Source organism: Sapajus apella, unplaced genomic scaffold, assembly GCF_009761245.1.
Source record: "Sapajus apella isolate SASKATOON/1434 unplaced genomic scaffold, GSC_monkey_1.0 scaffold150, whole genome shotgun sequence".
Taxonomy (NCBI): domain Eukaryota; kingdom Metazoa; phylum Chordata; class Mammalia; order Primates; family Cebidae; genus Sapajus; species Sapajus apella.
The window spans coordinates 419,205-432,777 of NW_022437090.1; positions in this window are offsets into that span (position 1 = coordinate 419,205).

Consider the following 13,573-nt stretch of genomic DNA (forward strand, 5'->3'; position numbering starts at 1 on the left):
CATACCCACAGTCAAAAAGAATAAATTACCTTAGACACAAAAATATGGATGAATCTCCGAAAAATTGTGCTGAGAGAAGCCATACAAAAAAAGGGTACATCATCTGTAATTCCATTTATGGAAAATTCTGGAACAGGCAAAGCCAATCTAGAGTGGTAGAAATGAGATTGTTACCTAAGGCAGAAGTGGGTGTAATTGACTGTAAAGATGCGTAAGGAAATCTTCTGAGGCGAGAGAAATGTTCTGTATCTTGATTGGGGTGGTAGTTATACACACAGGTGTGTGCATTTGTCAAGACTTGCCAAATTTTGTGCAATAATATGTGTGCCTTATTTCTATGTAAATTTTACATTGTAAAATCATAAAACTGATTTTAAAACAACTTCAATATTTTACTCACTAGAATAATTAAAATTAAAAAGGCATAAAATGTCAAATATTAGGATTTTCCTGCTAGGAGTATAAAATGGTAGAACCTCTTTGGAAAACTGTTTGGCTTCTTATGAAGGCAAATACCCATTTACCAGATGACTCAGCATTTCCACTCCCAGGTATTTGCCCAAGAGAAAGAAAAACAGTCTACAGAAACACTCGTACAAAAACGCTCATACCAACTTTACTCATATTTGCCCCAAACTGGAAACAGCCCATATATCCATCAACAGGAGAATGGGTAAGTAAATTGTGGTATTTTCATGAAATGTGACACTATAAAGAAAGAGGAGGAGGAGAACAAGGAAGAAGAAGAAGAAACAGAGGAAGGAAGAGAACAGCAATAAAATATAAGCAATGACATGAAAAAAACTCAAAAACAATGTAATGAAGAAAAGAAGCTACACACAAAGAGAATCATATAGTATGATTCCATTTATATTAAATTTTATAAAAGACAAAGCTACTCTGTGATGCTAAAAATCAAGAGTCCTTGCCTCAGGTCATGCAGGGAAGGGCAAGAACTGATAGAAAAAAATGTTTTTGCTGTCATGAAAATGGTCTCTATATTAACAGATGTGTGATTTGAACAGGTATCTGCATTTGGCAAAACGTATCAAACAATACATATGATATGTGCATTTCACTGAATATAAAGTAAAATTCAATTTTTTAAAAGTCATAAAAAATAGAAATTCAGTTTCAAATGCTTGTGAGCCAAAAAAGAAGCAATAAAAATGAGTTTAAATAAATATAGAAAACATTTTCAAACTTTTTATAATGAAAATAAGTTGAGGAATGTAGCTGAGGCAGCAATTGGAGAGAAAATTAATAGCCTTGAACATCTATATTACAAAAAGAAGTCTAGGCGCTGTGGCCCATGCCTGTAATCCCAGCAGTCTAGAAGGCTCAGGCAAGAGGATCACTTGAGACCAGAGTTCTAGACCAGCCTGGGTAACATAGGGAGATCCTGTCTCTACAAAAAAAAAAATTAATAATAATTAGCTAGGCATGGCAGTACATACCTGTAGTCCCAGCTACTTGGGAGGCTGAGAGAGGAGGATCTCTTGAGCTCAGGAGTTCAAGGTTACAGTGAACTATGATTGTGCCACTGCACTCCAGCCTGGGCAACAAAGCAATGCTGTGTCTCAAAAAAAAAAAAAAGGAAAAGAAAAAGAAGAAAAGCTAAAATAAATGAACTAAGTGTTCAACTTAAGAAGTTTGGCCAGATGCAATGTCACCTATAGCCCCAGCTACTCAAGAAGCTGAAGCAGGAGTATCTGCTTGAGCCCAGGAATTTGAGGCTGCAGTCAGCTCCGATGGTGCCTGTGAATAGTCAGGAATTTGAGGCTGCAGTCAGCTCCGATGGTGCCTGTGAATAGTCAGGAATTTGAGGCTGCAGTCAGCTCCGATGGTGTCTGTGAATAGTCTCTATACTCCAGCCTGGGCAACATAGTGAGATCCTTTACCTTAAAAAATTTTTCGATTAATGTTTAAAAAAAAGTGTAAAGAAATGTACCTGAACACACACAAAGAAAGTAGAAAGGAAATAATAAAGGGTAGAAATTGTTGAAATGGAAAAAGGGAAGTTTAGAATGGGGAGGGCCATTAAAGCCGAAAGTTTCTCACCCTCTTCTTCAGGCAACAGCAACAAACACTAAGAAATATCGATCAAGAAAATGATAAAAGGCATAAATATAGAATATTAGCAAGGACAGTAAAAGGAAATATTTTGAAAATTTGATCCCAATAATTTTGAAAACTTAGATGGAACAAACAAATTCATAGGAAAACATAAGTCACCAAAACTGACTTAAGAAGTAGAAAACCTGAATAGTCTGAAACCATTAAAGAAACTGAATCAGTGGTTTTAAATATTCCCACAAGGAAAACACAAGGCCCACATAGAAAGACCTACCAAAACACTCAAAGAAGTCAAAATTTCAATCCAACACACACTCTTCCTCAGAACTGAAAAAACAGGGCTCATCCCCTAACTTAATTTCTGAGGACAGAAAGTCCTGTTATCCAAAGCAGAAAAGAAAATACAGAAAATACCTAAATGGAAGCAGAAAGGGCATTTAGTATATTAAGCATCCATTTACAATTTGTGAAAAGTCTTATGAAACTGGGAACTTTTAGATCTAATAAACAGTATGTACCCAAACTGCCCACATCTTTCAGAAACCTGAAGACGTGAAAGTATTCCATTTAAGAGAACCAGACACAGCGTTATTCCATTTAAGAGAACCAGACACGGCGTGTCCCCTCTTATGATGCAATGGAAAGGATACAACACCACCTATGAAGTTGACTTGCCAAAAAAAGAAAGAAAACAAAAGAAAATTGACCCTGAGTGTAACCAAGCCACTAGACCTACCTTCAGTTCACAGGCAAGAGCTCTAAAGAAAGAAACATGTTAAATAGCACAATTTTTATGACTGGGGGAGGTGATGGCCAGTCAAACCCAGTTTCTCCAACAAATAAACACATGGAGTGAGGGGAAAACAAGTGCAGAGAATAATAAAGATTAAAAGAGACTTAAAATTAATCTTGAAATAAAAGTTTATTGCCAAAAGAGGACTTAAGAGATACATCAACCAAAGGCAATGTGAGGACAGTGTTTGAATCTTAAACCAACTTATAAATAAAAGCTTTTTTTGAGAAAATGCTAGAATGTGAATGTAGATTTTTATTATTAGATCTTGTTAAGAAATTATTGTTTCAGCATGAGGAATACGAGCGTCATGAAGAAAGGGGGCATATTCTCCGCAGAATTTCTGAAGGTTTTTCTTCCGTCTCTGCTGCTCTCTCATTTGCCGGCCATCGGATTGGGGATCTATAATGGAAGGCATCTGACAACCTCCACCAGCACCTTTTGATGAAGAACAGGAGTCTGGCTTTGCTCGTTAGTGGGATTACTTCTGAGCTTGCAGCGTAGCTCATTGAAGAACTGTTAAATCCCTGGGCAGCCGCGGCACTTGTGTTTATTTGTTCTGTAAATGCAAAAAAAAAAGTAAAATATTTTTAAAATTAAAAAAAAAAAAGAAATTATTATTGCTGGGTGCATTGGCTCATGCCTGTAATTCCAGCACTTTGAGAGGCTGAAGTGGGAGGATTCCTTGACCCCAGGAGTTTGAGACTAGCCTGGGCAACATAGGGAGACCCCCTTCTCAACAAAAAAGGAAAAAAATTAGCCAGGTGTAGTGGCGCACACCTGTAGTAGTCCTAGCTACTTAGGAAACCGAGGTGGGAGGACTGCTGGAGCCTGGGAGGTTGAGGCTGCAGTGAGCTATGATTGTGCCACTGTACTCCAGCCTGGGCGACAGAGTGAGACTCTTAAAAAATACATACACACATATATGTGTGTATGTATGTAAACTTTAAAGACAAAAATTATAATACTACAAACAAATGTTTTAGTAAGAAACAAGGAGGACACAGGCTTCTCTGTTCACCATCATGGGGCCTCCTGGGGGTCCAGGCTGCTGGTTCAACCGTCTACACCACACCTCCCCGGCTTCTGCAGGTACCATTTATTTCTTCCTTGTTCTTTAGTGCTCCAGGCTTAAATCCTGTCTATCCTGCAAACCCAGCGCAGATGCTGCCTATAACCAGTTGCTGTTGTGTTAGTTTGCGAGTATCCATACCCTCTTCTTCAGGTAACAACATCCCTATTTTCTGTTTTTCTTCAACTTTTAAGTTCGGGGTACACGTGCAGGATGTGCAGGTTTGATACATAGGTCAACATGTGCCATGGTGTTTTGGTGCACAGATCAACCCATCACTAGGGATTAAGCCCAGTATCCATTAACTGTTCTTCCTGAGGCTCTCCCTCTCCTTGCCCATCTCTCGACCTGTGTGAACAACAACCCTATTTTCTTTGGAATAAATACCTTTAATAACTTCATATGGTTCAAATGAGGCTGACCTCACCAACCACTTTCCCCCGGGGATAGGCAGGTGACTCAGGTCTGACCAACGATAATACCACCTTGATTGCCAGGAACAGCCTCTTTGCCCAGGCTGAATTAATTAGCCAAAGAGTGTCTACTCCCAGACTTTTGCTGGCAGTATTAGAAAAGAGGCACTTTCTCTTCTCTGGGTTGCTAATTTAGAAGAATGAAAGCCTGGAGCTGTTGTGGCCATTTGTCTGCATAGGAGAGAAGGCCCTGCCTCAGAAAGGGGCACCATAAGAAAGTAGAGACACAGCGCCCGATGCCAACATTAGGGTCCCTGAATACGGCCATACTTCCCCGCCTCTAACCAAACTCCTTCCTCAATCCTGCAGGATATTAATTAATAAAAGACCCTGGGTGGAGGGAGAGTTGAAAAGAGAGAATAAGAAAGAGAGGGAGGAGAGAGAGAGAAAATGAAAATGGGAAAGGCAGAGAGAAAGAGGGAGGAAGGCAGGCAGGGAGAGAATGCATTGTCTTTAGAATCAAGAACAAGACAGAAGTCTGCCTGCTTTCACCACTTATTCAACATTGAAGTGGAGGTCTTATAAATTTCAGTAAAGAAAAATAAATGGTAAAAGGTACAGGAGGGACTGACTCTCTGGTGTCTGGCCCAAGAGGGCCAGAGGATGCTTATCTTAGAAAAAGAAAAGCAGGCCGGGCATGGTGGCCAGTGCCTGTAATCCCAGCATTTTGGGAGGCCATGGCAGTTGGACCACCTGAGGTCAGGAGTTCAAGACCAGCCTGGCCAACCTGGTGAAACCCCATCTCTACTAAAAATACAAAAATTAGCTGGGTGTGGTGGCGGGCGCTTGTAATCTCGGCTACTTGGGAGGTTGAGGCGAAAGAATTGGTTCAACCTGGGAGGCAGAGGTGGTAGTGAGCCAGGATCGAGCCACTGCACTCTAGCCTGGGCAACAAGAGTGAAACTCCATCTCAAAAAAAAAAAAAAAAAAAAAAAAGAAAAAAGTAAAAGAAAAGAAAAGCAAGGAAGAACTAGGAACCTGATGGCTTCTTTAGCCAAGAGGAAGAATATTTTGGACAGGAATAGTAGGAGCTGTTCCAAGAAACTTTCAACTATTCAAATATATTTATTAAATGTCTCCTATATTTTGAGTATTCTAATGAAAAATGATAAACAACTGGATTCTGTAACCAGTCTCCTGTAATTAGTGGCCTGTATATGGTTTGCACTCTACAATTATTTCCATCTTCAGGAGGGAATGATTTGTTGTATTCTGATAGGTGGTCAGTGGTGACTTATGATGGGGAAGGGGGGGGAAGGTGGATAGAAAGCAACACATAAATATAAAGGAAAAAAACTGCAATTCCTTGATTAAAAATCTGCCAAGTGCAGTGATTCACACTTGTAATCCCAGCACTTTGGGAGGCTTAGGGTAGAAGGATCACTTGAGCCTAGAAGTTCAAGACCAGCCTGGGCAACATAGTGAGATTCTGTCTGTACAAAAAATCAAAAAGTTAGCTCCCAAGGAAGAGGAACGAGGAAGGGAAACAGGAGCAGCTGATGAAAAGTGTGACTCTCCTAAGCCAGTTCCAAGCTAAGCCAGTGACCCAAAGCAATGCTGGGAATGCACTGAGCTGTGACCCACTCATATCTCATAATCTTCCCACAGCACAGAGGGCAGATCCAGGTGGGAGGACAGGAATACCAACGCCGTGTCTTTGAAAACACAGTGCTCTTCTGTTTGGATGTGGGTGTGCAAGCACCGAGAAAACACCTAATTGCTCTAGAATCTGGGAACCGTGTGTTTGGGGATGGCCCAGCTGGGTGCTCGAAGGGCCCCAGGTCCTCAGAGAACTTGGTGGGGTGGGAGGTCTGGGTGTTCTCTCAGCTGTGCTTTGGCAGGGCCAGACCCAGCAGAGGATCCTGGGTCCATCCCAAAGATCAGTGTGGACGGGAAAGATGGTTATGTATTTATCATGAGCACAACTTCCTTCTAGGCTGGGCGCAGTGGCTCAAGCCAATAATCTCAGCACTTTGGAAAGCTGAACCAGGAGAATTGCTTGAGGCCAGGAGTTCAAGACCAGCTTGGACAGCATAGCAAGACCCCATCTCTAACAAAATAAACAAACACAATGAAGATTTAAAAAAAAAAAAAAAAAACTTACTTCTAGAGACCAAATATCTATATCTGTTATCCAGAGAGGCTACCTTTTCCAGGATTAGAGCACCCGAAAGACTGATCAGAAGTCACTGTGTTACTTTGGAATTTCTAGCCCCTTCTGATCTTGACTCTCTGGGATAAAATATAGGAATTACTCACCCCCATGCTTTACCATATTGTGTCAATAACTGAAACAAACAAGCATATATCTTGGTATCTCTGATGGTTTCCTCTCATCAGTCAGGGAGTTCACAGGCCAGCCCCACCTAGTCAGCACATGAGCAGCCTCTATGCATTTTAAGAAGGGGGGCGAACATTCTCCATGTCTCAAAACGCTTGTGCCCCTGACTCTGCATCATCATGTCTTCTCTCTCTCATTCTCTGGCTCTGTCTCTCTCTGCCCCTGTCTCCCTTTTTCTCTCACACGCATGACAAGATGTATGTTCAAGGATGTTTACTGAAGCAGTCTGTAATAGCAAAAGATTGTAAATTAACCTGAATTTCCATTAAAATGAGGCTACCTAAATTATGATGCATCTGTAACATGGAAAATTATGTAGCTATTAAAAAGTAGTAAGTTAAGGCAGCTCTCTCTGTACTGAGAAGGATAATTTCAAAAATGCATTGAAAAAGTTAGAAGATTTTAAAGACCAGTGTGCAGAAGAGCTATCATTTGTGTAAAAAGTATAAATATGTACAGTTTTTAAAAAATTTTTTTACAAGAGAGGGTCTTGTTCTGTCATTCAGGCTGTAGTACAATGGCAAAATCATAACTCACTGCGACCTCAAACTCCTGGGCTCAAGGGATCCTCCCACCTTAGCCTGGCTGTAGGCATTATACCACCGTGCCTGGCTGATGTTTTAATTTTCTGTGGAGACGAGGTCTCTGTATATTACCTAGGCTAGTCTCGACCTCCCAGCGTCAAGTGATCCTCCCACCTTAGATTCCCAATGTGCTGGGATTACAGGCATAAGCCACCATGCCAGGCCATATGCATAGATGTTTTTAAATGCTGAGACGACCTTTGAAAAGATCCGTAAAAGCCTGGTAATAGCAGCTGCCTTTGGAAAAAGGAACTGAAGATCAGAGGTAGAAAGGAGATTAACTTTTCCCTGTATACCCTTCTGCCCCTTTGGAATTTTGTGAAAGGGTTAAGCAATCATTTATATTTTAAAATATAAAAAAGTAAACAAGGCAGGCTGCCTTTCCAAAGCAAGGAGTATTTACATTTCACCCAGTTTGGGGAGAGCATAGGAACTCAACAGTCCTCATTAGGAAGTACGGCTTTCTAGGCCCCACACATCTGGATCCCACCCCAACCCCTGTCTTACTTTCTTGGCCAGAGTGGCAGAATCTTAGAGAGAGTCTTACTTCCTTTTACTTTCTTCTCTTTTTCAAACTGATTCCCTTCTTTTTGTGCCTGTCATGACATCATGTTCATTTCAATATACTTTCCTAACATACCAATGTTTCCAGCCTGACCACTTGTTTCATCTGATTATAATTCACAATGGCAGCCCCTGAGGAGCCAGGGGCAGGCCAGTTACACTTCTGGGAAGTCCCTCCCTCCTCTGCCTTAATCCTACCCCTGGCGATTCCTGTAAATTTCAGCACACAAATAGCCCTTTTGTCACCTGAGGGTTCTGTTCTTCCTCCTGACTTCATCCTCAATCCTTTTTCTCCTAGACCTTGGGCCCATTTCCTTGTGGGTCCTATGATTCCCTTTCTGCACTTTTTAATCACTCAAATCTCCGATCCTCTGAACTACGCTCTCCCACCTTTATCATTCACCAGTGCCTGATCACAAAGCCTCCCAGATCACTCAGGTTTCAGGTAGGAGGTTATAAAGGACCTCTAAGATCCAGCAGTTCCCATAAGACAGTGCCAGACCATGAGTCTACTTCCCTATGTATCTCCTGTCCTTCATTCCGTAAACCAAAAATTAAATTCCAGACAAAGGGATGGACCCCTCCTCTCAGCCAACGGCATTCCAAAATTCACCTGAAAAACCAGGTTAGCCATGATGTGAAGGGGGAGTCGGACATACCTCACTACACCCTCCTCCCTTTGGAATTCAAGCACAACCACCGGCATTAACATTAAAACAGAGATCTTAAAACTTATAGAACAGACTAGTCATAGCAACAAGACACATCATGTGATAGCAGGTCCTGAAATAAATCAGCGTATTTTACCCCAAAATATATTTCTGTTATGTATTTTGAAATGGTCCTGCAAAGCTGTCTCTTGTGGGGAAAAATTTATATTCTGTAGAGAATCCTCTTCCCTTTCCAGATATTTCCCTGATCCAGGAGGGAATTAACTAAAAGTCTATTATCTTTTTTAGTCTGGTAAGAAACGTTCACAATCTATTCTCTCTGAAGCCTATTGCCTGGAAGTTTAATCTACATACTAAGAACCTGGGCCTGCACAACCCCTTACCTTAACCCAGACTCTCCTTTGTATTGACTCCAGGTGTTTAGATAATAACTTAAGTCTTTCAATCAGAAAGCCTTAATCTAGGCCAGGCATGGTGGCTCATGCTAGTAATCCCAACACTGAGAGGCAGAGACCTCTCAGATATTTTGGATTCACAGTTTGAATCCTTGCTCTGTTGCTTATCAGCTGTGTGGTCTTGAACATGTTACCTTTGCATCATTGAGCCTCAGTTTTCTTTCTGAAAAATGAAAGTGAGAATCCTTGCTTCAAAGGGGAATACTGAAGATTGAATCAGATTTCTATGTAAAAAGCATATTTTATGCCTGGACTCAGAGTCAATGCTTAGCAAAGGTAGTTCTCTGCCACTGAGTATCTTCCACCCTTGTTCTTCCAACTTCATTCTACAGAAAATATGCCACATAACTCTTATCAGCACATGCAGGAACACCCATACATATTCATATGGCCCAAGAAACAAGAAATTTGAAAAATTTTTTAATTTTTAAAATATAGTAATTACTGTACTTTATTCTATTTTAATATCCTAGGAAAGAAAGTAAGGTGAGGAAAAGGGTGTGTTGAAGAAGAAAAGAATGAGCAGGGAGTTGAGGAAATAGACAGTTGAGAAGCAGAATTAGGGGAGTGTATGGGAGTAAGAAGTACGCAGAACTCTGATCAGCAAGGAGCTTACCTCCGTGATAGTCTGGTATGTACAGGTGGTTTATGATCTAATTTGTGAACGTGGCCCATCCAGGATAACAGAGGATGTGGAGGAGAAATGGAAGTTGGCCACAGAAAGAGAGAGACTTGTGCCTATAGATGGCCTACTAGGAGATGACCCTTTGCTGAGCTGGGGCGTCAGAGTTCAGAGTTGGGGGTAGCTGAAGCAACTGGAATCTGAAGGGCAAGGCACTGTGAAGAAGAGAGAGATGTGCAGGGAAGTGGCCCTACAGTTGTAGACTTGGATCACCCATGGGGTCTTAGATAGGATTTGGCTGCATGTGCACAGTAAGACTGTGTAGGATTACCAGAGAGGCTGATAAGGGGTTAGGAATTGAACAGAATATGAGATAAAGAAGCCCTGGGGATATTGGAGATCCAGACCAGCCAGAATGGAGAGATGTGATTAACACCTTGTTAATATCTCCGGCCTCAGACTGAGACATGACAGAAGCTGTGCTTTAGGAGTAGGGACTACACCGTAGAGTATGGCCTAATATAGATCCGCCCTAAAAACAAACAAACTAAAGCCAAGCCCTGAAATAAATCTCAGTTTGAAGGTTGAGTGCCATGAAGTTAGAGGACCTGGGCTTTCACAGATTTGCCATAACAAATCATAAAATACGGTCAAGACAAGTTCAAGAGGATCAGCTGGTGACTGACTGAACTGTGTGCTAGACCAACAGTTAATGTTCTTCAGGGGTAAATAACAGATGCCATAGTCTAACTCATGTCATTGACACACAATCAAAAATCAAAAATTAACTATAGGTAAAAAAAAAAAAAAAAAAAACAGAAAAATGTGACCCATTGTCAAGAAAAAAATTAGGCAATAGAAATTAATCCAGAGGTGACCTATATATTAGCAGACAAACACTAAAATATGATATAAAAATATAGTCATAATGAGTGACAAAAAAGGGAATCTCAGTGGCGAATTGGGAGTTATAAAAAAAGAACAAATGGCAATTCTAAAATTGAAAATTACAATAGATGAAATATTTACTGAATAAATGTAATGGCACATTGGAAATGAAAAAATAAGTCAGTAAACTTGAAGACAAATCAAAAGAGTCTATCCAAACTAAAGAATAAAGAAAAAAATACAGTAGAAAAATAAATGGAACTTCATGGGCATATTGGAAAATATCAAATGTTCTAACACACATGAAACTGGACACTCAAAAAAAACTTTGAGGATAAACACAAACAAAATTCACACATACGCACCTCCTACTCAAACTGCTGAAAACCAGGAATAAAGAGAAATTTTTTAATTTTAATTTTTTTTTTTGAGACAGGGTTTTGCTCTGTCGCCCAGGCCAGAGTGCAGTGGCATGCTCATAGCTCACTGCAGACTTGATTTTCTGGGTTCAAGCAATCCTCCTGCCTCAGCCTCCCAAGTAGCTGGGACTAAAGGGACATGCCACCGTGCTTGGCTAATTTTTACTTTTTTTGGAGACACAAGGTTTTGCTTTGTTGCTCAGGCTGGTGTCAAACTCCTAGTCTCAAGCAATTCTCCCACCTTGGCCTCCCAAAATGCTAGAATTACAAGCATGAACCATCATGCCTGGCCAAGAGAAAATATTTAAAACAGCCAGAGAATAAAAGCACATACAGAGGAACAGTGTTATTAAAAACTGCTGGCTCTTGGTCAGGTGCAGTGGCTTATGCCTGTCCCAGCACTTTGGGAGGCCGAGATGGGCAGATTACCTGAGGTCAGGAGTTTGAGACCAGCCTGACCAACATGGAGAAACCCCGTCTCTACTAAAATACAAAATTAGGTGGGCATGGTGGTTCATGCCTGTACTCCCAGCTACTCAGGAGGCTGAGGCAGGAGAATCGCTTGAACCGAGAAGTCTGAGGTTGCAGTGAGCTGAGATCGTGCCCTCCAGCCTGGGCAACAAGAGTGAAACTCTGTCTCAAAAAAAAAACAAACCGCTGAGTCTCATCAGAAACAGTAGAGATCAGGAACAGTGGAATGAAATCTTTGAATCAATATTTTTTGTTGGTTTTTTTTTTAATTAAATTTTTTTGGAGACGCCAGTCTCTTTCATTAAAAAAAAAAAAAACAACACTTTCTTTTTCTCTCTTTCTCTTTCTTTCTTTCCTTTCTTTGTCTTTCTTTCTCTCTCTTTGTCCTTCCTTCCCTCCCTCCCTTCCTTCCTTCCTCCCTCTCTCCCTCCCTCCTTCCCCCCTCCCTCCGTCCCTCACTCTGTCCCTCCCTTCCTTCCTTCCTTCCTTCCCTCCCTCCCTCCCTCCCTCCTTCCTTCCTTCCTTCCTTCCTTCCTTCCTTCCTTCCTTCCTGTGGTGAGGTCTTGCTCTGTAACCCAGGCTGGGGTGCAGTGTTGCAATCATAGCCAATAGAGGGTGCACAGGCATGGGAGCTCAGGTGAGGCAGAAAGCTGAGCTCACCTGAGCTCCCCTCCCTGTGCACCCCTATTAGACCACTCCTATGTCTGCTATTGTTTGCAGATCATGAGCTGCTTGATGACTAGTGCTAGGGCGACCAACCAACCAAGTATGTCCCAAACCAAGGGGTTTCCTGGGCCTCCTGAGCTAAGGGATGTTCAGTGCTAAAACCAGGAGGCCCAGGCAAACGGGGACAATGGGTCACCTTATCTGAGACCTTGTGCTCCTCATCTCTGAAACCGTTCCCAGGCTTAGCCCCCTATTGGGTGGGTGATGTATGCTCAATAAATGTTTCCTGAAAGCATGGAATATGTGAGTAGGAAACTTGAAATTCTCCTTTGGTTTCCCCATGCAAACTGAGGCCTAGAGGGAGAAAGCCAAGGGTCATGGCAGATGCTGCCCCAGACACCAGGCTCACTTGGGTCCTGCCTAGGGCGCCAGCCTCTATCCCATGCCACTGGCTGTTCTGGAAGGCAGATAAACAGCTGACTTCAAGTCCTATTTAAGTTTTATGAGGTAGCCAAGGCCTTCCAGGGCTCCATCTCCAGGAAGCCCCCTCCTGCTGCCTGGCACGCTCTTCTTCTTCTGGTGAAGTCATTCGACCCCAAGTGGCCCGCAGTTTCCTTTCTCTCCACACCTCCCAAACTTGCTGCCCAGTCCTGGCGCTGCCCGGGATTACTGTTGACCTTTCAGGGACTGTTTGCTCAGAAAGTGCTTTTGTGTCAACACAACCAGCCTTCAGGTTTGCCAGCGCCTGGCTCGTTTTCTCCCTGGGGTCCAGGGTGGAAAAATAATAACCAGTGGGAAAGAGGGCGAGCCACAGGGGAGTGACCCTGCCTCCCTGGACCTTGGGTCTCTGTCCCCTCAGGCTGTCCCTCAGGGCCTCCTTTGTCAGAACTCAGTTTTGCGGGGAGAGGCTACGGGGGAGGGTGGCTTTAAACAATGCCGCAGTGTCTGGCAGGGAGCTGCGTGCTTGACCTGATTAGGCAGGGAGTGAAGGCGGGCTTGGGAAAGTGCTTTCCATCCCCACCCAACAGACTTTGCTTCCTTGTGTCTGTGCCAAGACCTCTTTTGGGTAGGAAAGGCCAAATCGCCTCATTTCTACGGGGGCACCGTGGCCTCGCTCCCCTCAGCCTGGGTGAGCGCTTTGACTTGCCTGCCCCGCCCCTTGTCCTTCCTTTTCACCAACCAGCTCCCAAACAGAGAGTGTTTTTCACACTCACAGCTCTCCCTCCTCAGGCCCTGCCAGGCCCGAAGCTGGGCCCAGAGGCCAGCTGGCACTCACATGAAAGGCCTTCCTGTCGAGAACCGGCATGGAACCCACAACCTCAAGGCTGCCCACACCGCAGCCCTGGCCCGGGGTCCAGAGCACAGGGCCACGGAAACTTGGCCATGAGGCTCTGGGGAAAAAAAGCCTGAGCCGCACAGGAGAGGAGCCTCCCACCCCCGCAGCCTCGCTGGGCACATCAAGAGGGAAAGCACCATGC